At 47.4% G+C, this 27,487-nt stretch overlaps 1 protein-coding gene across 1 annotated transcript in view; it reads right to left on the reverse strand.

Moving 5' to 3' along the window:
• The window catches only part of ITGA9 (integrin subunit alpha 9), a 353,562-nt gene that overhangs the window by 239,614 nt on the left and 86,461 nt on the right, over positions 1–27,487 (reverse strand). The window lies entirely within an intron of this gene.

The raw sequence follows: 27,487 nt of genomic DNA on the forward strand, positions 1-27,487 counted from the left end.
TGGCAGGGCTTCCCTGGTGGTGCAGTGGTTAAGAATCTGCCTGCTAATGCAGCAAACAAGGGTTCAAGCCCTGGTCCGGGAAGATCCCACATGCAACAGAACAACTAAGCTCATGCGCCACAACTACTGAAGCCCATGCACCTAGAGTCTGTGCTCTGAAACAAGAGAAGCCACCGCGATGAGAAGCCCACGCACCACAACGAAGAGCAGCCCCCGCTCACTGCAACTACAGAAAGCCCGCATACAGCAACAAAGACCCAATGCAGCCAAAAATAAATAGAAAAAATAAATTAAAACAAACAAACAAGCAAAAAAACAAAAAACTTAAAAAAAAATGGCAGACTGGGCTGGAAAAGCCTGTTTGGATTCCTGCTCAAGGCAGAAACAGTTGGTTCCATCGCTGATCCTGCGGCTTTGTGTGGTCACATTTTATGGGTCTCTGGGGAGCCCAAGGCCGCCCTTTGCCTCTGAAGGACACAAAAAGACCTGCGGCTCTCACAACTGTCAGCCATGAGAGCGTGAACACCCCTTGGCTCAGATGAGGCCGAAGTCATCACTTGGTTTTTATGATTATAGTCACTCTATGTCCAGCCAGGGTTCCTTTTAACTCAAGCAAATGAAATCAATGAACCAAGCCTCGAGGCATCCCTACTCAAAGAATACAGGGAAGCCAGGGCAGTGAGGCTGAGCGGCTCAGCCATGTACAACTACTGTAACTGGGCACAGAAGTGTCCACATCATCCACAGGGCAGTGGGATGGGGGGCACCTTGGGAAGTCAGTGACCTCACTGGATGTGGCCCTCACCTCTCCGCTCTTCCCACCCCCACCGCCCAGCTGCTCTGTGTTAGAGGAACAGTGTTCAGGGCCCGGACTGCCTCCAGGATGTGGTCATGAGGGGCAGGGGTCAGCCTCTGTCACCTGGACCCTAGGGCATCATGGCTATACTTGGGTTCCTGAGCTCCTGAGCCAAATTGATTCTGTAATTTTTGCTTCATACTTTTTTCTTGTTCTTTTTTTGTTTTTTCAAATAATTTTTATTGGAGTATAGTTGATTTACAATGTTATGTTAGTTTCAGGCATATGGCACAGTGAATAAGTTATACATATACATATATTCACTCTTTTTAAAATTATTTTCCCATATAGGTCATTACAGAGTACTGAGTAGAGTTCCCTATGCTATACAGTAGGTCCTTATTAGTTATCTATTTTATGTATAGTAGTGTGTATATATAAATCCCAATCTCCCAATTTATCCCTACCTCACACCAGTCAGAATGGCCATCATCAAAAAAATCTATAAACAATAAATACTGGAGAGGGTGTGGAGAAAAGGGAACCCTCCTACGCTGTTGGTGGGAATGTAAATTAGTACCATTATGGAGAACAGTGTGGAGATTCCTTAAAAAACTAAATACAGAACTACCATATGATCCAGCAATCCCACTCCAGAAAAAACCATAATTCAGGACTTCCCTGGTGGCGCAGTGGTTGAGAGTCCACCTGCTGATGCAGGGGACGCGGGTTTGTGCCCCGATCTAGGAGGATCCCGCATGCCGCGGAGCGGCTGGGCCCGTGAGCCATGGCCACTGAGCCTGCACGTCCGGAGCCTGTGCTCCGCAATGGGAGAGGCCACAGCAGTGAGAGGCCTGCGTACTGCAAAAAACAAAAAACAAAAAAACCATAATTCAAGAAGACACATGCACCCGAACATTCATTGCAGCACTATTTACAATGGCCAAGACATGGAAGCAACCTAAATGTCCAGCGACAGAGCAGTGAATAAAGAAGATGTGGTACATATATACAATAGAATATTACTCAGCCACAAAAAAGAATGAAATAATGCCATTTGCAGCAACATTGATGGACCTAGAGACTGTCATACTGAGTGAAGTAAGACAGAGAAAGACAAATATCATATGATATTGCTTATATGCTTCATACTTTTTTTTCAAGCAAGAACCGTGGCTGGGGCTACATGCTTGGCTCCCACGGGCACTCCTGCCATGCCCCATGAAGCCTTGCCCCTTCCGCAATTCCCACTTCAACTTCTCCAACAGGACTTTAGATGGAAAATGACCCTGGGTGGGACTTTTCCTGTCCTCCCTCACGTTGAACTGAGATCCCTCATACCCAAATGGAGAGCTCAACATGTAGGTGTAACTTCCAACAAATGCCCACTTTCCCTCATTAAAGGAAAAAACAATCAAGAGTCCCCATTCACAGGAAGTGCAGAGCAGGAAGGTTATGAATATTCCTATTAAAAGACATTAAGAGGCCGCCCCAGATCACAGCCAAATTCATCCTTTTCTGCCCCCTCCTTCCCCTGCCCTGTGTGCCCCGCCAGAGAAGGGCTTTGTCACCTCTTGTTCTTCCTGGAGGAGAGGTCCTTGAGACACAGATGCAGCCTGTTTACTTCTGTGACCCTGCCCTGGAGACCAGTGGATGCTCCACAAACAGCAGCAGAATTAAAGCCACCTGAGGGTCCACCGGCTCTGGGCTGCCAGGCAGTGAGCCTTTCCCAGGGGCACGGCTGTCCCTCCCCTCTCTTCTTCTGGCTCCAAAACGGTCCTTTTACTTGACTCCAGGTTTTGTTTCTTGGGACAGATTTTCAGATAGTTTAAAAATTAGCACCCTTCCCCCAAACTTAATTATGAAAACCTTGATCTTTTATCAGAATAAAAAAATTCCTTGGCTTTTAATAACTTGCTTCTATGGTGCTCAAAGCACTTTCCAGACAGCCCCCACTTTGATGAGCAGATGCTCAAGAGGTAGGATTATCCACACAGGGCTTTTCTGCAGCCGTGCTTTGTCACCCGGGCCTGGATGGCCCCGGATATTCAACAAAACAGCCCAGGCCCCAGGGTAGGGGGCCAGGCTCTGGGGTCAAACTGAATTTGGGGCCCATTTCACTCCTTTCTGCTCATAAGAGTTTAGGCAAAGTCGCTCACCTCTCTGGGCCCCAGTTTCCCTGTGAGTAAAGGGGGTGATGACAGCCCATCTGTCACAGGGTTGCGGTGAGGACTAGCAGACAGCTGGGTAAAGAGCTTCCAACAGTGCCTGGGTGGGGCAAGTGTTCAGTAACTACTAGTCATCATCATCGATGTTACTTCTGTGACTCTCACTACCTTCAGTTACCCCTAAATAGGAGACAGTAGATAAAGTCACAGGAAAGAGCAGCGGGATCAACATACTAGCAGGTATGGGTCTGTGGATCATGTTTTTTTTGTTTGTTTTTTTTTTTGTGGTACGCGGGCCTCTCACTGTTGTGGCCTCTCCCGCTGTGGAGCACAGGCTCCGGATGCGCAGGCTCAGCAGCCACGGCTCACGGGCCCAGCCGCTCCGCGGCATATGGGATCCTCCCAGACCGGGGCACGAACCCGTATCCCCTGCATCGGCAGGCGGACTCTCAACCACTGCGCCACCAGGGAGGCCCTGTGGATCATGTTGATACACACCTGCTGAAGGCTGGCCAGTCACCTGGGGGCCCAGTCTCCTCACAGTGCTCTGAGCCATCTCTATGCCCGCGAACAGGATGTTCTAGAATCTGCTACTGATAAACAGGATTGCAGGAGCGTGAGCTACACCAGTGGCGTGTGGTGCAGGTCTAGGGTTGGGGTGACAGCAGTCTGTGGTGGCATCAACTCCCTCACCAGAAAGAGCCTCACCAATGAATGTCCTTTTGTCACCAAACGTCCAAAGGCAACTGGGTCCAGCTGCCTGCCTCCCTCTCTATTAGCCTTGATGTGAGGGTCCCTTCAGAGGAGCTGAATACAAGGACACAGTCCCTGTGTCAAAAGACCATTGAAGGTAAATCCAGGGCGAGGTCCTCTGGAAGGTTCTGAGAATGTGCTCCAGAACGTTACAGAAGGTTCTCTGTAAATCTGGACCAACTGGCTCCCATTCAGCTGGGGCCTGATGCCCCTCTCCACCATGACTTCAGACCTGCATCCCCAGGTAGGGCAACTGGAGCCCCCCCCTCCCAGGGAAGCCCTCCCCGTGTACTGAAGGGATGCAGTTGCAAAGCCTGTGACCTTAAGAGTTCTGAACAGTTAATTGTCCCCACTCTGATGGGCAGAAACACTGGGGATCCTTCCAAAGGCTCAATAAGAAATCAACTGTGGGGCTAAGAAGAGACAACTTAGGGAGTTTAGGAAAAGATAACCACATCCCAGGGGAGTTCAACAGCTTTATAGCTTATTGGTTAAAACCCTGAGTTTTAATTTCAGATTGGATCTTAATGTAACAATCCTTGGCTGCAAGAACTGGATGGATATGGAAAAACAGGAAAGAATAATAGGGAAAAAATCAGCAAAGGTGACTCTTGGGACTGATATTTTATTATACCACACTTGATCCTAATCCAAAGGTCATAAAGCAATAGGATTTTACTCTCTACTTAACCTGGAACTTCTCCAATCATTAGTGAAAGTTAGACCATTCTGAGGACATGAAGAGGATTCAAAAATCAGAGAGAGCTTACTTTGGTGGAGAGTGGCAAACGAAAAGGAAATACACTATTAACAGTTTTAAAAGAAATACCTACCCTATGAAGAATCCCAGCACTGAAAATAAACTTGACATAAATGTAAAATAAACTTTTATGAGCAATCTTCTCTGGGTGCTGATTTTTTTCCTTCCCATCTCACTTAAATACAAGCCAGGCAGGATGTTGACTGAGATGAACTTTTCACTCTTTAGATAGTAAATGGAATGTTGTAGGTCCTGTGCTAACTATAAATAAATCTTAAAATGGTCTTCAATAAGGTCAAATTCTCAACAGGATAAGACTGTATGCAGAGTCCTGGACTTCCCATGTGAAGTGACTGTGCAGGAGCCCTGCTCACTCTGCCTGGCTCCAAGATCATCTGAACAAATATCTGTCGGGTGGCTGATGACCCAGCACCCTCTTTCTTCCCCCACTCCCACTGTGTCCAAACTGACCTGATCGTCCACTCAGGATCCTCACCTATGACCCCCTATGCTGAGAATACATCACATTCTCTGTCAATGTAAACATGTATTCCCTTCTTTGAAGTCATCTGCTTTTTTATAATGCAACCTTGACACTCCTACCGAGTGGGTCAGCTCTATATGCCTTCCCCTTGAACTTGGGCAGCCGTGGCTATCTCGAACACCAGAAGTGATGCTCTGGGACCACAAGGCTAGATCATAAAAATGCATGTGCTTCCACTCGGCTCTCTTGAGACTCTTACTAGGAACGCAGCCGCCATGCTGGGAGGAAACCCAATTCCTTGAGAGGGTACATGCAGGTGCTCTGGCTGGTAGCCCACCTGAGAGTCCTGCCCCTACCAGGTGCCGGCCAGACATGTGAAGGAAGGTGTCCTGGATGATACCAGCCCCAACGTGGGCAACTGCCTGCTGAGGGCCCAACAAGCATCCCCCCACCCCGTGCTCAATCTGAATGATCCACAAAATCCACAAGCAAAATAAAACGGTTGTTTCAGACCTCCAGGGTTTAGAGCGGTTTGTTACAGAGCAAGAGTAACCAGGCTACCATGTCTCAATGAACAGAACCACAAATTTGAATGCAAACCCCAAGTCACAAGCGAGCCAGGTGTTACACACACGGGAAGAGGGTGGTCCCAGAGCAGGAGAGGAGGTTAGGATCCCAGCGGTCGTTAACCTCCGGGGGAGCCTGGGCCAGTCACGTCTCTGAAGCCTTCATTGTATGAACGATCAAATGGAACTAACAGAACCTAATAAGATCATTGTAGGTATTACATGAGACCCAGCACACAAAGACCCTTTGATGTGTGAGGCATTATTAACATCCCACATGAGTTCCTTTCAATATCACATACATCTTCCTTTTAGACACATGAATTCCATGGCTCCACAAAACCTGTAAAGGTCTGTTGAAATAGAAGAACGAGAGGTGGTGATGAAAGTAGCAGCAGGTAAAAGCTCAGACAAGGCTTAACGAATTTTCTAACGAATTTTTCCTCCCTCCAGCTAATTTTCTCCAGCACATTGATAGCCTATATAAAACATAATCTTGGGTAGGTAGGAAAACTAAGAATTCCATCCCTAAAAGGGTACACACACAAATGGCATACATTACAGGTCTTTTCACAGCTCAAGGTTAGCAGTGATAACTAAAACATGATGACTTTTTTTTATAAGTGCAATTCTAATTGCATGACATGAATTGCCTTAGTTAGTCTTCCTAGCAATTCTATTAAATAGGTGCTAGTATTGATATTATTCCAATTTTATAGGTGAGGCAACAGGTGCAGGCAAGTCACATCACACAGAGATGAGGTGACAAAGCCAGAATTCAAACACCAGGCATTCTGAACAGGGTCCTGCTTTTGACCACTGCACTGCAAGGCTTCCACAAGGCAGTCTTCTTGAGGGTAAAATGTGAACACCCATTCAGTTCATTTCCTATCTAATCACTGGGAACTTACAAAGTGCTCTAAATAATATTCTGCCACTCGAGTTCCCTTAAAGAAACATGAGGGAATGATAAAAAGGACTTTCAACAGAACACAGCAAAGACACGTTTTCTCTTCCACCTCTAACTGACTCAGTGCCTGAAGTACACGTGTTCAGAGTCCCTGGATGTGTTCACACACCAGGACCCAGCAGCTTCCCGCTGGACATTAATGGGCCACCTTGTACAGCTCAGATCCTGGCAAAATTCTCAGGCAGCACTCAACAGGCTACCCAAATAATTTATAAAACCCCAGGAGTCTCTCTGGCCCAGACACCACGTGGCAGGCATTTTGGTTCTCTTTTTTCTTTAACTAAAAATGCTGTGTCATAAGCCACCCTTTTGAATTTTTTTTTTTTTTTTTTTTTTTTTTTTGCGGTACGCGGGCCTCTCACTGTTGTGGCCTCTCCCACTGCAGAGCACAGGCTCCGGACGCGCAGGCCCAGCGGCCATGGCTCACAGGCCAAGCCGCTCCGCGGCACGTGGGATCTTCCAGGACCGGGGCACGAACCCATGTCCCCTGCATCGGCAGGCGGACTCTCAACCACTGCGCCACCAGGGAAGCCCAGCATTCCTTTTTTTAAATTAATTAATTAATTAATTAATTTACTTATGGCTGAGTTGGGTGTTTGTTGCTGTGCGCGGGCTTTCTCTAGTTGTGGCGAGCGGGGTCTACTCTCCGTTGTGGTGCACGGACTTCTCATTGTGGTGGCTTCTCTTATTGTGGAGCACGGGCTCTAGGTGCGCAAGCTTCAGTAGTTGTGGCTTGCGGGCTCTAGAGCGCAAGCTCAGTAGTTGTGGCACACGGGCTTAGTTGCTCCTTGGCATGTGGGATCTTCCTGGCCCAGGGCTTGAACCAGTGTCCCCTGCATTGGCAGGTGGATTCTTAACCACTGCGCCACCAGGGAAGCCCCTTTTTGAATTTCTGAGTCTGAAGGACAAGTGGAAGAGCGGAATGAAATAAAGAATGATGGGTCCTCGGATGGTGAGCCCTGAGTGGGACAGGCTGCTTCCCTGTCACCTTCCAGCCCAGGTATCTGCTTGGCTGCCTAGTGTCTATGGAAGCAGAAAGCAGATCCCCTCCACAGGATCCGGACCTCCTTTGCAGTTTAGATCAATGGACCAGTGGCATCATCATCCCAAGAAGCGGTTAGAAATGCACCTTCCCAGCTCCTACCCCAAACCACTGAAACAGAAACCCTAGGGAAGGACCCAGAAATCCAGGTGGTTCTGACACCTGCCAAAATCCAAGAACCACTCCTTTCAAGTGAGAGCCACAGACGTGAATTACAGGACCACACACAAGGGCTCTAGTGCGTCTTGTCTGAGTCCCAGCCCTCTCTCTGGCTAATGTCTATGCAGTGCTCCCAGCCGCTTGAATCAGAACACACCCCAGAACCCCTCTGAGTTTGCTAGGTGGGCTGATGGGATGGGCTCAGCCTTCTTGTCCAATCATTTCATTCACCGAACCAAAACCACGGGCAACAGAGCTGTGGTCTTGTGAGACCCGCAAGCACAGCTCAGATCTTGCATGTTCTCTCAACCTCTTAGACAACTCATGCTGTGATATGCTGTGTCCAGTTGACTGCCCTGCCCAGGGCTGACCCTGGGCTAGGGAGCAGCCGCTCTGGACACTCAGTACTGCTGTGCACCCCCTTCAGCCCTCAGCAAGTGCCTTTGATGAGAGGCTTCCCATCAGTCAGCCCTCCCAGGGTCCATCCACTGGGCTTGCTCTTCTGTTTTCAATTATCACATCTCTATGAATAGTTAATTTGTTTGACAAAGGTTCAGTAAATTCTTACCATCAAGCTGACAGATTATTTATAAATCAAGTCTGATGAAGTGATCACTGTCTACGGTGGTTCAACTTTTAAGTTAAGGAAAACACTTTTACTTTGTAGATAATATAAAATAAAAAACTTAAGGGCTTCCCTGGTGGCACACTGGTTGGGAGTCCGCCTGCCGATGCAGGGGACACGGGTTTGTGCCCCGGTCCGGGAGGATCCCACATGCCGCGGACCGGTTGGGCCCGTGAGCCATGGCCGCTGAGCCTGCGCGTCCAGAGCCTGTGTTCCGCAACAGGAGAGGCCACAATAGTGAGAGGCCCGCGTACCGCAAAAGAAAAAAAAAAAAAATTATCACCCCCAAATTGACATTTCCTTCTCAGAAAAAGTAGGCCATGTTTCTGGCCAGGAGAACCCCAGTTTCTTAGGAGATTGGTGATGGACCTACTACACAAGAGGCCCACTGCTGCTGCATACATTCTTAGCATCCAATGCAAACAGCTAAGCCCTATTTGAATCACTGAACTAGGGCCTTCTGTTTCTATCCACCTCTCATTAGTGGGATTCTCATAACTTGATTCTCAACCAGCACTACTTCTGGGATATTTTTTCCTAACGTCTTCTCATCTCTCTACTCTACACAGGTATTCCATTCCATTCTTATTTCCCTCCTGCAGTTAAAAAGAGAAAGGACTAAAAATAAGAATCTCTACTTTCAGAAACCAAAGGAAGCTCTCAAAGGTCAAAGTTTGCCTTGGTGAAAAGGTCAGATGTCCCCAGTGGTCCTCACCCAGGTGAATGACAGAGGTAGATCTTCTTCCTCTGGGAATCCCCCATGTTCCTTGATTGGACTATAATGAAATATCCCGAAGTGAGTCTGACAGATGATACCAAAGGGTGACAGAAAGGGGAAGGGAGCCACCTGCTAGACATTAGCAACCCAGATCTATGCACTTCCAAAAATACAAAGTCTCTATGTGGTTCCAAGGAAACCTGTAAAACAATCGGGTCCCCAAACTGCTCACTGCAATTCACAGCAGCATCATTCTGCCACTCCTGACCCAAAGGGTCACACCCAGCAAGAGATCCAGTGTGTGAATCTTCTGTACACTCAATATGTAAGAACAGCAACAGCCAGAAGAGCCCACAGGACCCCAAAGCTGTCCAGCAAAAGCTGCCAAGCACTTGAGAGGTGCATCCTGTTGGGTCTTTGCTGTACCCTTGAAGAGGTGGTGGCCAAGAGTAGCCAAGCCCAGGGAAGAAGTGCTGAGACTCTGGAGCATCAGGGCAGATGCTTCAGGACCTGCCAAATCACTGATCAACCCCACTTTGGGGGATCTGGTTCCTCACAACTGCATGATCCTCAGATAGCTGAAAACCTCTCACTGGCATGACTCAAAGATAAACATTCTCTAAGCAGCTCTCAGTAGTACCAACATTTTGTCATTAGCATAAGGTGGAGGCCAAATCTAATCTGGCTTCATATTCAGCAAGTACTTTGTCCCCTGGAGCCCACAATCTGTCACATCAAGCTTTCTCCCATGCATATAAACACCATGCTACAGGGCCTTTACTTGTGCTGTTTCCTCCCCCCAGAATGTCTTTCCTTCCGTTGATTCTACCCCCCAACTCTTTTTCAATCCAGGAGACTCCAACCCATCTCCGGTGATCCAGCTCCTCTCTCAAAACTTGCACCCTCCTGGCCTCCCAGCCTTGTGGCTATTTACAAAACTAACCACTTCCCCCTGAGTCTCTCAGCACTCCACACCTGCGTGTACTTATTTATATCATAGTTGTGTGTTTGTAACATCTTCCCCACTAGATGTTGGCTTGTACTCACGATGTCTTATTCATCTCTGTACTCCAAGGCCTAGAACAATGCCTGCAATACAGAGTACCAGGATTTAACTCACATGAACTAGTTAAACCAGAGCCCAGGAAGGTGATTTGGCAACTATAATACATCAATGTGGAGTATCACCTCAAAGCAATTGAGAGAATCACAGGATTTTCACTGAGGGAGCATCTGGTCCAAGCTCCCTCTTGGTGCTGGGGCCAGGGATCCTAAGGCTCATGCTTGAATATGTCTGGTGATGAGAAAATCACTACCTCATAAGGCAATCAATTCCAAAGAACATGCTGGATCACTGTAAACCACAGGTGACATGAAACCCATGAAACCCATCCAGTCTGGATCTCTCTCCCCTGTGACCAAACTTTGCTGAGGACCAGGGCTAATCCATCTCAAAATCCCCAGTGCTTATCTCACCAAAGTGGAGCTAAAGTAGGCAACTCAAATAATTGTGCTGAAAATAGATTCCTAGTCTTGAGCTAAGCACTCTTTAAAAGAATGTATGGCATTATACCAATGTCAATTTCCTAATTTTGATTGTGTACTACAGATATATAAGATGTTATCATTGGGTAAAGGTTACATGAGTACTTTCTATACCACTTTTGCAACTTCTTATGAGTCAAGCTATTTCAAAATAAAAAATTATGAAAAACAGATTGTATATACATACATATGTGTATATACATACATATATGCATGTATTTATATTATTTATTTATTTTAATTTTTTTTAATTTTATTTATTTTTATTTTTGGCTGTATTGGGTCTTCATTGCTGCACGTGGGCTTTCTCTAGTTGCGGCTAGTGGGGGCTACTCTTCATTGTGCTGCGCGGGCTTCTCATTGCAGTGGCTTCTCTTGTTTCGGAGCACGGGCTCTAGGCGCACAGGCTTCAGTAGTTGTGGCGTGTGGGCTCAGTAGTTGTGGCGTGTGGGCTCAGTAGTTATGGCACATGGGCTTAGTTGCTCCATGGCATGTGGGATCTTCCCAGACCAGGGCTCGAACCCGTGTCCCCTGCACTGGCAGGTGGATTCTTAACCACTGAGCCACCAGGGAAGTCCCTAATTTATCTTTAATAATTATATATATATATATGTGTGTGTGTGTGTGTGTGTGTGTGTGTGTGTGTATACAGAGAGACAGACAGACAGGCAGACACAGAGAGAGAGAGAGATGGGAGCTGGGGTCACTGCCCTGTGGGTATGTGCCCATAATGGACCACTCTGGGCATGGACACATCGAGATTTTTTTGAGGCCCTTATCATCTATAAGAACCACTAAAAGATGTGACAAATGCCATTACCTCCATGGCCTTGTCCTCTCACCCACTCTTTTATACATCTCGAGACCAGAGCAGTCTGACCAGTTCATCTGCCAGTCCCCTAACCCTACCCCACATCCACACTCCAGACACAGCACGAGGCAGGTCCCCGCTCCTTTTAACCAACCCAGCCTTTAACCAGCAGCCAAGGTAACACTCCAGGCTCCCTAGGAAACCAGGAAGTAAGAAGTCCATAAAGCCACAAGCAGAACCAACCGTGTGCGAAGCCCCCTCTGGGGTGCTCTGCACCACTTCTCTCCCTTAATCCTCACTACAATCCCATGCTGCAACCATTCCACAGGACAGGAAAACTGAGGGACCCAGGAGGGAGGAAACCCTCCTGGTGACCCAGGAGTGCCTCAGGTCACCAGGCCGGCGAGTGCAGGGACAGAAGTCAGACCCCAGCCGGGTCCGCACTCGGCGCTGGCTCACGGCAAGAGAATCACTCGCTGAGAGTCAGCAATGGCAACAGTCGGGTTTTCAAAAACCCAAGATCCAGCCTGCTTTGTGCCAACCCTTTAACTTCACAGATGCCTTGAATCCCAACACCCATTTCTACCCCTTTCTAGAGGTGGTGTTTTGGAATACTTGTTAATCCCATGGGCTTCTTTTAGCCCCTTTCTCCTCATTAAATCTAGGTGGGGATGGGTAGGGATGGGTGTGGCTGGAGAGCCAGGCCCTGGAATTTTGTTTTGGGCTCCAAGGCCCTTCAGTGAAGGCACCAGGGCCCCAGGCCAGCAAGATGTTTGCATGGTCGACATTCAACAGATGCCTGTTGAAGTAAACAGGCAAGTGTATCCATCTTGGTGAAGCATCACAATTTTTAAAAAAAGATACCCACTTATTCAGTGGCTGCTTCCTTTTGTCATAAATCAGTAATAATTTAATGATGGGGTGGAGAAGTGAGGATCACATTTTCTCCCATTAAGACCAGCAATCAGGCTCCCCTGGTGGCGCAGTGGTTGAGAGTCCGCCTGCCGATGCAGGGGACACGGGTTTATGCCCCGGTCCGGGAAGATCCCACATGCCGAGGAGCGGCTGGGCCCGTGAGCCATGGCCGCTGAGCCTGCACGTCCGGAGCCGGTGCTCCGCAATGGGAGAGGCCCTCGTATAGCAAAAAAAAAAAAAAAGACCAGCAATCAATCAAGCCTGCTAACAGTCCAGCTAAATTTAGCATGAGATAGGAGCTTACAGAAAGGCCTCCACATTGTGGGCAGTCACTAAAAATATAACAAAACAATGAAGTCACCACAGGATGGATGGAGGTCTATAAATGGTGGGGACCCTAGAGATTGGTACAAGGCCTGCCATACCTTTAAAGTGGTCTTATTGATGAAAAAAACCTAGAGAAAAATCTCTAGATGTCAAATATCACTAACTTCTTCTATCACTAAAACATGAAGCTAAAGAAGAGTATTTGTGTGAGGAGGGAAAAAAGGAATAGGAAAGTGTAAAGCCAAATTATTGAGAGAAAACTCACCTATGTTGTAGCAATATCTCCTAATCTTCAAGAGAAAAAAAAGTGTGGTCAAGTACATTTGGGAAACGCTGGAGATGCAAAAGGGGGAAAATGTATCCACTTGTGTACCCTGGCTTAAAAAATTCTGGGAGGTCCTCCAATAAAGAAACATACCCATTGTTAAATACAGTATTTTCCGAAACTTATTTGAATATAGGCCTTTGTTTTGTTCTTGAACATAAAACCTGTTACCATCCTGTAAAAAATGCTTTGAGAAATATTCTCATAAAGGATTAATATTCTTTAGGTTGTCGGTGTGATTTAAATAGGCACTTCGGTGTCATCAAAGACTGTTCCATAAAAATGATCAGTCTGTGTATTGCTGCTGACATGCAGGATGACAAAAAAACACGAGGAACTGTCAGAAAACATGAGAGGCCAAGCCAAGCCCAGTGTCCTGGGCACAGAAAGCAGGACTTTCAGAAGGCTGTGGTGGACTTGTGACCAAAGCTGACATGGGCGGGGGGACAGGACACAAGCGGCCGTCACATTGACCCAGCAAAGCCACAAACAGGAATTCGTCCTCCTGAACCTGACGGTCAGGTGCCGAAAGACGTTCACTGGAGCATGACAGCAACAGAGGAAATGAGGAAGAACTGAAAGATTCAATGGCAGGAGATGAGCAGGAAAAGTGCCGGCACATCCGGAATGGGGAAGTGGGATTCTCTACCCACAGACGTCCCACCCTGAGGTAAGCCGTGTGGTCTGAGCACCACCTGTACCACAGTCCCTGGGAAGGGCTGGTTGAAAGTACACTGCTTCAGCCCAAGATTTGGTTACAACAACCCTAAATTCGGCAGGGGAGGCAGGGAGTTCTGGCTACCCTCTCTGAAGGCAAACGGAGAAGCTCTCACGTGACGGCTTTTCAAGCGATCAGGCCACATGGTCTGACAGGTATTCATCTACTTTTAATTACAATCAAAAAGAATATTTTTATTCACATCTGTTCCACAGTATCTTGGACAACACACAGAAATCAACTCAAAATGGATCACTGACTTCAACGTAAAAGTTAACATGGTAAACTTACAGTCGAGTATCTTGGGCATATGTTCACCTTGGACCTAGTCCAGCTTCTTCTAACATTCTGGGAACATTTATTGAACAATTAGTCAATGTCAGTTTCCCTGCTTGGTGATGGCGATACGGTGAGAAACGAGACAGTCCCTGATGCCAAATCTTATAAGCTTTTAGGAGCTCTTTACGGCTTTGTCATTAATAAAATTATCCCAAACCTCTTTGAATCCATGTCTCTTTCCAACCAGGACTACCTTGGTTGTAACCTAAGTTTATGGACCCTTTTGGCTCATTAATTGATAGGTAAGGATACCCTGTGCTATAAGCTAACATGTTTCTTACCAAGTGGATGGGAAGAGGAACATCAAGCCCAAGAAAGTACAGGATGAAAGAGGAACAAATGTCAGATTCAGGAGATCCACATCGATAAATGTCACTGTGCAAACCAGACCAACATGCACTGCCTTTTGGAAATATAATCAAGCCAGCTGCGGTGCCAGGTGAGAGGATTAGATCAGCCAATTTGAGGACCTGGCTAACAGGAAGGAATTATCACATCCATTGGACCTCCTTGTTACAGGCATCTTCCCTACACCGTTGTTGGGAAGGAGTAAAACTGGCTGGTTTGAATTTCTTCTCCTCTATTTTCCCTGACCCCTGGTTGGGGGATGGCTAAAAAGTCAGACACAGAGGAAGAAAGGAATAAAAACAAAGGATGGATATTTCACTGATGGAATAATAAACTGGAAACCCAAAGGAACTGAGGATGCTGAGCCCTGGAGGAAACAGGAAGTGGGGGTTGCAGGGACAGATGGACAGATGCCTATGGCTGCTCAGGGCAGAACTAGGGGGAGGGGCTCTGGCTCAGCACACGGAAGGACTTTGGGGTGATCCATACCTCCCAGCGCTGAGTGGGCTGCCAAGCACAGTGGAATCCTCCCACAACCAGGGTGGCCAGAGCCACAGGACACCTGGAGCAGCCCCCAGTGCCCTCCTCATGGCTCCCCGCTCTGAGAATAGGGGGCACCCCACCAGCAGAGCAACTGCAGAGGAGCTGAAGGAAGGCCAAAGCTGCCTTTCCCAGGCACTCCATACAGGTGGAGAGCAGAATTCACGGCTCACAGGAAATGCCTATCTCCTGACTGCAACCCGGGAAGCACTGAACCAGTAACAGTGCTCACTGACTTCAAGAACCTTTTGTCCCCTCCAAAGCCTCTCGGGGTTAACGGGCCTGACAAGTGAGTCCCTGGAGGTTTGTGCTTGCATCCGTGGGTGAGAAGCACAGACACAAGAAACGTGGGCCTCTGCAGCCCCTAGGATTTCTTCACCCACTCAATTAACCCCTCACCTCCAGGACGACCCCAGGAACCCCTAAGTGTCATCAGAAGCCAAGGAGAAGGTCAGATCAGCACGGGCTCACCAGCACTAACACCCCAGCCAAGAGCAATGATGCCATTGCTGGATGGTGATCTCTGAGCCTCCCATAAGGTTTTCTGAAATGCTGGAAAGATTCTGCAGACCTCCTCACCATGCTATGGACACATGGGCCCCAGGAACTCTAGTTTAGGAAATTCAGAAGCAGGCTTCCCAGTCCAAGTATGAAAACATCCTTTATAATATTGTTTCTCAGAACCACAGGTAATAGACTGTGTCCTTTTACCACCAGTTGATGAAGGACATGCATTCACGTACTCATATACTCAGGCCCCTGCAGCCATCCCAGCGTCCCCAAAGTGATCAGGTTTGACTCTAACCACTGCGCACACTTCCCTAATGAGCACATAAAATGTGGCTAAGATCCACAGTGGATTTCAAAGACCAAGCACCAGAAAGAACGTAAATAACTCACTAATAATACCTACATTGATTACATGTGGATAATATTTTGGATATACTGGGTTCAGTGTTATTAAAATTAATCTTACTTGTTTTCACTTGTTCAACATAGCAACTAGAAAATTTACAATTCCATATGTGGCCTGCAGTCCCTTTCTATTGGACAGAGCTGCTCTGGAGTTTCCACTCTGGGACAACTCCCCTTTCTTGACAGAAGTAGAGGAGGCACCAGTGCCCTGGGACCTGGGCGCCCCTCCACCTAATCGACTTCGTGCACCCAGGCCAGCAGGCATCCCAGAGAGTGACAGGGCTGACTTTCTACATAGGGCGACTGCTCTCTGTCGTTTTCTTAGAGATGATATAGCCTTGAACCATTTCCTGAAACTGTCTGGGTCCCTCCCTCTCTCCCTCTGAGGCAGGTCCATTGATCTGGGAAGAGCATACATGCGGCTCCACCATCACCATATGCTGGGTCTTTGGTGATAAGTAAAAAGCTAAATCACAAAGGACTAAAAAGAGGCAGGGAGAACACCTGCCTGGAAATTCCAACCCAGTCCATTTACGGAAGACTCTGTGTTTGCATATTTTCCATTGTGCAGAGCTTAGCACTTTATAAGCAAGGTCTCGTTTTAGCCTCACACCAACACTGTGGGGTAAACATCTGGGCCCTGCCTTTGCCCTGTAGTACATTTACACCCAAGGGCAGAGATTGTCCAGAAAGAATTCCTTGTTTGTTTATTTTTAAACAAATGACCACAAAATGGTTATGGTGTGTGGGTGTGTGTGTGTTCATAAAGTCTCATCCACCAAATTCTTTCCAGGATCAGAAAAGTTTGATTCATTACATCAGAAAAAAAAAAAATCTCTCCTTTGAAGTTCAATCCATTAACTCTACTCAGCCCTTGAAATGAACAATAAGAAATGACACTAAGAACCTAATCACATAACATTGTAAATTAAGTATACCTCAATGTAAAAAAAGTCTTCAAGTTGGAAACAAAAAAAAAGCCTAATCAGTCATTTGACAAGCATGGGGGCTGGTCCCATGAGGTGTGGCCCGGGTGACCATGCCAAGTGTCATGCACTCCTGGCCCCAAGCAGCCAGTAATTAACAGAGGAGGCTAAAAGCAAGTGTGAGAGTGCTGTGGGCTGACGTGTGTCCTCCCAAAGTTCGTATGTTGAATCCCTGACCCCCATACCGCAGAATGGGACCAGGTTTGGAGAGAGGGTCATTAAGCTAAAATGGGGTCTTTGGGGGTGGGCCCTAATCCAATAAGACTGGAGTCTTCATAAGAAGAGGAGATTAGGACACAGACAAGTAGGGAGAGAAATCAGTGGGCGGACACCAGGAGATGGTGGCCACCTACAGACAAGCCCAGGAGAGAGGCCTCAGGAGAAACCACCTCTGCTGACCTTGAAACCCACCTTGATCTCATACTTCCAGCCTCCAGAACTGTGAGAAGTAAACGTTGTTGTTCAAGCCACCTACTCTGTGGTCCTTTATTATGACGGTCTGAGAAGACTAAGACACCAAGAAGTCACACCAGTGGGGAAAAGGCCCACAGCTGACCTGGGGGATGGGGAGGGAGGAGGGTGGGCAGAGGGGGATCAGGCAGTGGGCAGCCATTCTGCAGAAGGAGCCTCATTAAGCTGGACCTGGAGAGGAGGGAAGGTCTGCACAGGTGGAGGTGGTGGGCGGGGGCCAACAAGAACAAGAACAAGAGCAAGAGCAAGAAGCCTGGAAGGCTGGGGCTGCCTGACTTGCCAAGTCATGGCTTTCAGAACAGATGTCCCAATAGACCAAGACATCCTTGGTGGCAGGGCAGGGTCCACCGTTCTCCATCTCCCCAGGGTTCAGCACGGTGTCTGGCACACAGTGGGTGCTCCATAAATGCAGTGGCATACACAATTTCCCATCCAAACTGGAAGGCTTTGCAAGGGAAAGGGTAACTATTAATGACTGTGACTGGGACAACAGGTGCACCCCAGGACTGTCCCAGGCACACCTGGGCAGTGGTCACCATAGCAGTGACACATGCAGAAGTGAACTGAAAATAGTGACACATGGGGTGAGCGGCAAAGCTAAGCACTGAGACAGTGCCCCAAAGGCAGGGGTGAAACCATTCTCAAAGGCCAGCCTGGGTGTTTTCATCTTCATTTCCCTGCACCCAACACATGCTGGGAGGCTGAATGAATGAACCAGACTTCAAGATCCTAACAAAGAGGATAAATGACATTTAGCTTTTTAAATAGTTGAGGCCAAAGACAGACCGGGAAGACCAAAAAGCAGGAAAGAGAACCTCCATCGCCCCAGGCCCCCTGCCTGCTCTGGGCTCACCGGCCCACACCTGAGCTTTCCTCTGGCCACAGAGCACAGGCAATGTGGACACGTGTGCAGGAGCAGCTGTGAGTCAAGTTCTCCAACCAACATGGGAAACCAAGCACCCATTCACCCAGAGACAGGCCTCCCAGAGCCAGGTCTTTCTCTTCCTCAGATCGCCTTTTTAATAACAACTACAGTAACCATCACTTCTGGTGGGACACGGTGCTAAGATGACATAATTTGTTCAAGGTCAGAGAACTATTTAGCTGCCAGATAGGATTCAAACCCAAGACTTTGCTGCTGGCCAGTTGTGAGATCTTGAGTAAATTAAATGTTTTAAGTCTCATATTTGTCAACTCTAAAATGGGGTTTTATTTTACTTATATCCATTACATATCATTATAATACATGTAATTTTATGTATATAGTATTCATAATTATACTTTGGGGGGTTCTTATAAGAACTAAATGTGCACGTAAAACACTGAGCACATAGTAAATGTTTAATAAAAGATAGCTATTATCACTGTTGTTATTACCTATAGTATTTTACTTACACAGTCCTAATGCATTTAGAAAAAGAAGCAATTTTCTGTCACCCTCTTCACACAAAACTTCTGGGATGCATATGGATAGATCTGTCCTTGGACCCACCATTATTCCAATTCTAATGTCACGAGGCCAGGTCTGTCTTGTGAGAAAACCCCAAAAGCCACTCGCAGGCAGCCGCTTGGAAGGAATGGGTTTCTTTGGTGCAGAGGCTTCCCTGGCTATCTATGAGTAAGAGAACCCTTTCTGCCGTCCACACTCACTACAACCAGCAAATTCTCCGTCCTCAAAAATAGAGGTCACTCAGGAGGCTGGCACTATAACCTGCCTGGGAAAATAATGCACGTGACCAGCATTTGCTCACAAATGCAGAAAGAACCTATGCAGTCTCTAAGTTGGTTTCTCATTCTCTGTTTGCCCCAATGGATGGGGCAAAAAAATGCATAATTATTCTGCTTAATAAGAGCTTGTACTTCAAGAAGCTCCTAGTCTTTGGGGAAGAAGATTTCTGACTTTTTTGTTTGGGTCATGCCCAAAACACTCCAATGAAGTTAAACAGAAATGCTGAAAAAATCGTGCTCAGTAAGCTGACTGCTGACAACACAGTCCTTCAAGCAACAGGCAGTGAGGGAACGTGGAAGAAATCACAGCCCTCACCAGCCCTTCTATGAGGGGCATGCCCTCTGCTCACAAGCATCAGTGTGAGCCCCAGGGTTGCGCAAGGTCACAAGGAAGCCAGAGCATGACCATCAGAACCATGGTTCCACATCACTGGTGTAGAACCTCTCACCATCAGTGTGAGGGGAGTGGCTGGCCTTCCGAGGCCTGCTCCACCTGGAAAACTGCCAGACCATAGTCTTCATCCTTTGACTCTTTACCTGGAACTCTTGGTACCTACTTCTTCTAGCTCCTTGCTTCTCAGAGTGTGGTCCATGGACCAGCATCATTGGCATCACTGGGGAGCTCGTCAGAAATTCACTCCAGACCTGCTGCTTAAGATCTGCTTTTAACGAGGTCCCCGGGTAACTGGTGTACACATTAAAGTTGGAGGAGCCCTTGTAAACTGACTCAGTGGCTCTGACTTGCTCTGTTCCAGGTGGAGAAGGAGGATGTTGGCTGACAGAGTTGTTCTCTTCCCACATTTATTTCTTGTTTGCTCCATACTTTCTATTTTCTTTTCACCATCTGCTTCTAATCATTTTTTTAAAAATTCCCCAAACACCTATGAAATGAGTCTTGATCCATTCTAACACAGAGGCAGCCAGGGAGAATAATAGATTTCCGGGTTAAGGAGAAGCGAAAAGGGGCCCAGTGCTCATCAGATCCCTACTAGGAAGTCGGTATTCTTCCCATTGTCATCTGAGGAAGCTCAGAGACCCAGCTGAAGCACTTGCCTGAGACCCCGTGGCTGACCACAGATCAGATCAGCCCAGCCCAGCCCAGCCCTCACCACCCAAGCGGGAAGTGTATACTTCATGTGGGTCACAAATATGAGTTGAAAAGGAATCTCTCCACCCAGTACTAGCAAGAGCATCGGGGTGGGGGGTGGGCTTTACATTCTAAAAGGCAATTCTGTGATATGTCTCAAACCTTAAAATGTCTTCCCACCTGACCCAGCAATTGTATCTCCATCCTCTATACTGCCACCTTTTACATAGTTTCAAGCCACAGAGAAGAAAATAGAAAACATCAGATGCAAGTTTGTAACACTCCTGAAATGATCAACTCAGGGTGAACCATCCAACTTTCTCAATTCTAATACCGCTCCCCTCCCCCCACTGTTATGGCCTATGGAAACATGTATGTGCATGCCGATATGTGTGTGCAAGTGTGTGTGCGTGTGTGTGAATGCTCCAGAAGAACCCTGAAGAGAGAGACCATGTTCTATGGCATTCTTGAAACTCAGGTTTTAATCAATGTAAGTGCAAAATGAAACAGTCAGTTTGACTTCACCCCAGTTATTTGTTTCCACTTGGCTTGTGACATTTGATTTGTGTGACCAATGTCCTATGAAGACTCTTTGTGTTCTATTGTAGCAGAAATCTGCACTGTTCAATATGGTAGCCACTAGCCACATGCGGTTGTTTACATTTAAACTTTAATTAAAATTAAAGTAAAGGGCTTCCCTGGTGGCGCAGTGGTTGAGAGTCCGCCTGCCGATGCAGGGGACATGGGTTCATGCCCTGGTCCGGGAAGATCCCACATGCCGTGGAGCGGCTGGGCCCGTGAGCCATGGCCGCTGAGCCTGCGCATCCGGAGCCTGTGCTCTGCAACAGGAGAGGCCACAACAGTGAGAGGCCCGCATACCGCAAAAAAAAAAAAAAAAAAAAAAAAAAAATTAAAGTAAAAATTCCTCAGTGGCACTCATTACATTTCAAGTTCTTAATAGTCATATGTGGTTAGTGTCCACCATATTGGACAATGCAGATATGGCACATGTCCAACATCACAGAAAGTTCTACTGGAGAGCAAAGCTCTACACTGTTAGGGTTTGTAGTGTCCAGATGAAACTGACATTTCCCAACCTCCCTTAAAATATGGATGGTCAATGAGTTGTTAGTAGAAGTCATCGGAGGCTCTTTAAAAGGGCCTCAGATCAGATGGCAAGAGCATTTCGCCCATCCCCCTTCTTCCTGCATGGAAAGAAGACACAGTGGTTGGAACTCAGCAGCCATCTTGGGACCAAGAGGAAAGGTACTCCTGGTGCTGGGTACCCACGGTCCCCTTTCCTTCCCTTCTCTCTCTCTCTCTCTCTCTCACTACCTTGGTGATCTCATCAAATCTCATGGCTTTAAACACTATTTTCTGATGACTCCCAAATTTATACTTATAACCCAGACCACTGCTCAAACTGCAGACTCATATATACACATCTCCACTTCACCATCTAATAGGCCCCTCAAACTCAGTGTCTCTAAAACTGAACTCCAGATCTTCCTCTTAAAACCTGGTCTACCTGCAAACTTTTTGTTGAGCTTTAATAAAAGTATTCAGTCATATAACCACCAGCGCAATCCTGCTAGAATATTTTCATCACCCCCAAAACTTCCCTCATGACCCTTTGCAGCCAATCATGGACGCCACCACCCAACCCCATCCCTGGCCTCTGGAAACCTCTGATCTGCTTTCTGTCTTTTGAGCTGGTCTTTTCCATAGAATCATAGTAGCAGCCTTTTGAGTCTGGCTTCCTTCACTTAGCATAATGCTTTAGAGATTCGCCCACGTTACTGTGCATATCTGCAGTTCATTCTTTGTTATTGCTGAGTAGTATTCCATTGCACAACCTTTCCAAAACCTGCTTACCTATTCTGCTATTGGGCATTTTAAAAGGAAAAAGGAAGCTGCACAGCAGTGAGCCACAGCATGATGCTGTCTGTGTAAAACACAGCTTTGTGTATTCATCGACAAGCTCTTGGAAGACACACAAGAAACTGGAACCACAGATGCCTTCGGGAGAGAAATGGGGTGCTGAGAGATGTTCTTTCCTTCTATAAATTTTAGTACAGTTTAAAAAATATTTAACTATGTGCATATATTATCAATTTTTAAAAAATGTTTTAAGATGACCTCCTACATCTAAGGTCTGTATCCCCTTTTGTATCCAAACCTTACAACTTTTTTTTTTGGCTATTTATTTGATTTATCAGGATGATTAAGAGATTTTATCAAGAGATTTAGCATTTTACTTCCCAGATAAAGAAGAAAACGTTGCTGTTTTCTTCTCTTCCTCATACAGAGGTCTTCTTTACTCCAACTTAATCTTCCTTCCTTAACTGTTTCTTAAACAAGAAAATAAAAGCCTCCAGCACCTTTGAAAATTGGCATTCGATGGATCCAAACACTTTGCAAACTCACAGTCTATCATGTGACTGAAGCTGGCCCTAAGGCATTTTTTCGGATGTGAAAATGGAAAAAAAACTACAACATCTGGGCAGAGCCCACGGCGTAACCTCCGAGACCGCCAGGTGGCCAGTGTGCTGCCCTCCTTTTGCCAGGCCAGGCCCTGCAGTAGCTTAAGGTTCCAACTCCCTTGAAGAATCCTCCAGCAACATAAGAGAACAGCCTCCTGAACATCTGCAGCTACTCAGAGAAGCCAACGGTGCTTTTATATACCCTCGTCTAGTGTGGAGTGGGTTTTTTTTTTCCTTTTTACATTAATCCTGTTGTTGGCTCCCTTGACAATGTCTGACACGTGATTTCGCTCACCAGAGGTTTTCTGGAGGCCTCTGCAGGGGATCATGGATCCTCACAGTTGGGAGTGAGGCAGCTGACCCCATGCTCAGCCTCGCCTGGCCTTCTGCACTGTCCCTGTATAGGCTCAAAGCTGTCGCCTGCTTTCCCCACTCCTGAAAACGCTCTCGTTTGGCCTTCAGACATAAGCACCTGACCTCACAAAGGGCTGGCTCTCTCAAGGGGCTGTGCAGGACTTGAAGATGGAGCACAGTTTCCATCCAGGTAAATACAGAGACCAGAAAACGATGGAGTGATGAGGGAACACAGCCGTGCATCCAAAACCCTCCACTCCATCACCTCCCAGCCGGAGGTCCAAGAGTGGTTAGAGGTCCCTGATCAGACGCTCCTGGTGACCCCACAGTCCAGCCGACCCAGTGAGTCACTTCAGCACAATTGGGTCTTGCAAGCATTTGTTTCATGCCTATCATTCCGAAAGCCGGAGTCAGGCAGCATGGAACAAGTTCTGAGCAGGCAGGAAGCTGATGGCAACCTCCCCAGGGCCAAGGACATCGGCTGGCTGAGGACGTTTAAGACCTGGTGACTGACTGAGCCGTGAAACACAGATAACCCTTCGGCAGGCAAGAGGGGGAAGGCACAGCCAATCAAAGCAGAATGTGTCCAGGCCCTAGGGCTTTCCAGACGGGGTTCATGGCATGGATTCCCACGGCACGTGGGCAGGGCTCTATAAAAGGATCCATACATTTGGAAAGTTACTCCGCAGTCAATACCCATTTAGTCCTTCTGATTGCATCAGAGAGAAAGTTCAGTGTGGTGCCAGCATGTCTTTAATACTTCCCCAGCACTCTGTAACTTCCCCTTCTAACACACAGGAAGAGCGGGCCGCTTCTTCAGGGACTTCAGCAAAAAATGAAGCCCAGTTAGAATTCAACAACACTGTTGTGTCTTCAATGTATTTTGTTTACTGTTACTTTCTCTTTGGGCAGGCAATAATTGGTGTTCCACTTACAGGAGTGTACAAAGTTTCTGCTTTAAATTATTTTCAGGCAAAAGGACGACTGAAAGAAAAAAACAGGAAATAAAATACCACAGGTGGTGCACGTATGAGACCAAAAAATGCAAAAACCATGCAGGTGGTACGTGGTTGTACACGGATATGACAAAACCTGGGCCTCTGGTGACTGAAGTGCCAGAGGTGCTGGGTGAGCACAAGAACTAAGACTGGGAAGCACAAGGGACACATTCCAGGGGTAAAGGGGTCAGTCCACCTTGACAAGAGCCCAGGGCACATGTGATGTGATGCAGTAATGCGGCTGGACAGGTAAACTGAGGCCAAGTTGTGGAGAGCCCTGAGGCTAAGGGGAGGTGTGTGGGCTTTCACCTGTGACCGTGGGGACCCACAGAGGTTTCTAGGCCGCTTCACTAGTAGAAGGGTTTCTAGGCCGCTTCACTAGTAGAAGGGGGCCCATCCCCCAAACTGGGGCTTGTAGACTCTGAGGGAGAGAGGCCAAGGAAGCAGCGAAAACTGCTTCAGCTCTGCTGACCAAGTAAGGCCTTGAGAGTGGACCCACACCCCCAGGAGGATGTAGTGTATCATAAAATTAGGTACACCTCGGAGGCCCCACCAGGGCTGTGAAAGGAACAAAATGGGACAACGCAGCCAGCTTGGAAGGCAGGTGTCAGCCAGAGCAGTTTTCTGTGATAGAGATACTTATTGCCATATATGGAATGAAAACTTCGGGGGGAAAAAGGAAGAAGGGAAAAAAAGATTGGAATGAGCTTAAAGAAAAAAAGGAAAAAATACCTAAAGATAGCCTAAACAAAACACACCCAGCGCCTAGCGCCTGCCTCCCTGCCTGCTTGCCATATGGCGTGTGATAAGCAAGAACGCTTTTCTCTCTCTTCCTTCGCTGTCTATAAAGCCCAGCGCCAGCCCCATAGAGAAGGCTGCGCTGTGCTCTCACACCCTGCCGCCCTGATGAGCAGCTCCCAGCCCCCGGCCCCACTCCAGGAGGTGGCCAGGCTGCCACTCCCTTCCCCCAGCATTGCTGCCTGCCTCGGCCACACAAGGGTCACTGCCTTCACAGCTGTTTTCCCACAACTGAAGAAACCACAGGCCAAGCCAGCTGGGCCACATCGCGAACAGCCAGCCGGCCCATTAGCATTCACCTTCACTGGCTCCCTCTGCCAGTCCCCAGGGTCCTCTGTTATGACACAGACAATGCCTGGTAGAAAAAAACTTCCCACACGGCTATAAATTATCATCCACCTTGAGCGTCTCCTGAACCATAAAGGCATCAGAGGCTTGTGACTTCCTGATGGATCCCACCACCCCGGTCTCCTTGCATGAGCAAATGGCCAAGCAATAACTATATCCAAATTTTTCTAGGTCCAAGAAGCCCTGCTGAAGCCCTGCTCTCTTGCTCTTCCTTAAAATGACCCAAATAATCCCATAAAGGTGTGTGCTTGCTCTGTGCTCCTGAGCCCTGCCTTCATCCTCCAAATTCTTCTGACCCCCATCCAATGTCTCTCCTTGTCAGCAGTGTTTTGATTGATGGGAGAAGTGCCGCTTGTGGGATGGAAGGATATCGGTCAGGGTGACCCTTCCAACTGGATGCCCAGCTAAATGTGAATTTCAGATAAACGACAAATAAATTTTTAAAAAATTCTTTTAGGATAAGTAAATGCACTATTTAGGACATACTTATACTAAAAAAAAAATTGATTTGTTGTTTACCTGAAAATTCAGTTTTAACTGGAAGTCTAATATTTTTATTTGCTAAGTCTGGCAACCCTAGATATTAGGACATTGCAGGACCAACAGCCTGGGGCAGCTCTGCTCTTCCCCAGTTAATCCTCAGAAGCCACCACAGAAACAGCCCTGCCTCCAGCCTGCACCTCATTATTGTTGTTTTCTGAGTGTATTTTTCAAAGCCCTGCAGGCTCTGTGTGGCCCTATCTCGCAGCCAAGACCCCTGGTAGCTACATGGGAAGGGGTAACCTCTCAGTCAAAGCAAGAAGTCGCAAGAGCCCAGAAGGAAAGTATTTGTGGAAGAGACCAACATAAAGAAACCCAAGGGAAGGGCTTTCCTGGTGGCACAGTGGTTAAGAATCCACCTGCCAATGCAGGGGACACAGGTTCAAGCCCTGGTCCGGGAAGATCCCACATGCCGCGGAGCAACTAAGCCCGTGCGCCACAACTACTGAGCTTGCACTCTAAAGCTCGAGAGCCACAACTACTGAGCCCTCATGCTACAACTACCGAAGCCCGTGCTCCTAGAGCCCATGCTCTGCAACAAGAGAAGCCACCACAATGAGAAGCCCACGCACCACAACGAAGAGTAGCCCCCGCTCGCTGCAACCAGAGAAAGCCCATGTGCAGCAACAAAGACACAACACAGCCAAAATTAAATAAATTAATTTTTTTAAAAAAGAGAGAAAAGAAACCCAAGGGAAGACGCCCCACCTCCAGGAAGTGTGGAGACGCCAAGTGCAGGCACTTGAAGGCCTGACAGTGTTTGACATGACGGCCTCATACCCCCAAGGGTGCTCACGAGCCAACATCATCTAAGACCCAGAGATGTGGCTGGGCTTGTTGGCTTAACAGGAGCATGAATTGCTTTATAAATGGCCTTCACTGCCGAGGCCTGAGGGCAGCTGGTCTGGGCAGGCCCCTGCATGCGTCCTGGCAGGAGACAGAGCCCAGCCCCACTGAAAAGCATCGCAGGGGCATGGACTCAGGCTCTGAGCCAAAGTGCCATGGATGTGTGGGGCATTTCTCTATCTACAACCCAGAAGCATGCAGAAGCAGCTGTTATTCTCCTGCTCTGGCACTAACGACACAATAATAGAAGGACACTTCATCTCCAATCCGTAGTCTATTTTTGCCATCATCCAAAAGACCACTGGTTATTAATAATGGCTGAACTACATGTAATCATTTTTGTAAGTCAAGAATGTTAGAATATTGGCAATTACGTATGGTCCAACCGAATAATAACGCTGAGTGTCTGCTGTGTGGCAGACTCCGTGCGAGGTCCTTTAAGTATATCCATCATGTAATGTTTAATTCTACAACCACCTTTTAAGGTAACTATTTTAGAGATGCAGAAACTAAGACACAGAGAAGTCAAAATTCTCATCCAACTGGACACAAACCAGGTCTGTGTGACTCCGAAACCCACATTCATCTTACCCATCATGTGGCTTGGGTCATGGGGGTCCTTCCACCTCCTTTGCTGTCTCTGCCTGGGGGTCAGTGGCTGGTTGTTCCTGCAGCAATGGGCACCAGACTCCCAACCTGACAGGACCTGACTACTACACAGGGGCCTCTCTGTAACTAACTGAAGCCTGGCCTCCTGAATTAGCAGCAAAGTGTATTTAACAAATAACTTCAGTAGAAGAAAAACATTTTGAAAGTTTATTTAATTGAGGGGGAAAGGGACCATAAAACGCACTCCTAAAATAAACAGGAAGTAATCAAGAGAGAACAATCAAACCAGTTGTAAAACACCTTAACCTTGACTATGAGCTAATATGTAGTGAATCACCAAGAAAGGTATCAGGCACAGTGTGATCCAGCACCACTGCTGACTCAGAGGCATGTGCTTCTGTGTCTCTCCTCTGAG

Source organism: Hyperoodon ampullatus (assembly GCF_949752795.1).
Source record: "Hyperoodon ampullatus genome assembly, chromosome: 10".
NCBI classification, from domain to species: domain Eukaryota; kingdom Metazoa; phylum Chordata; class Mammalia; order Artiodactyla; family Ziphiidae; genus Hyperoodon; species Hyperoodon ampullatus.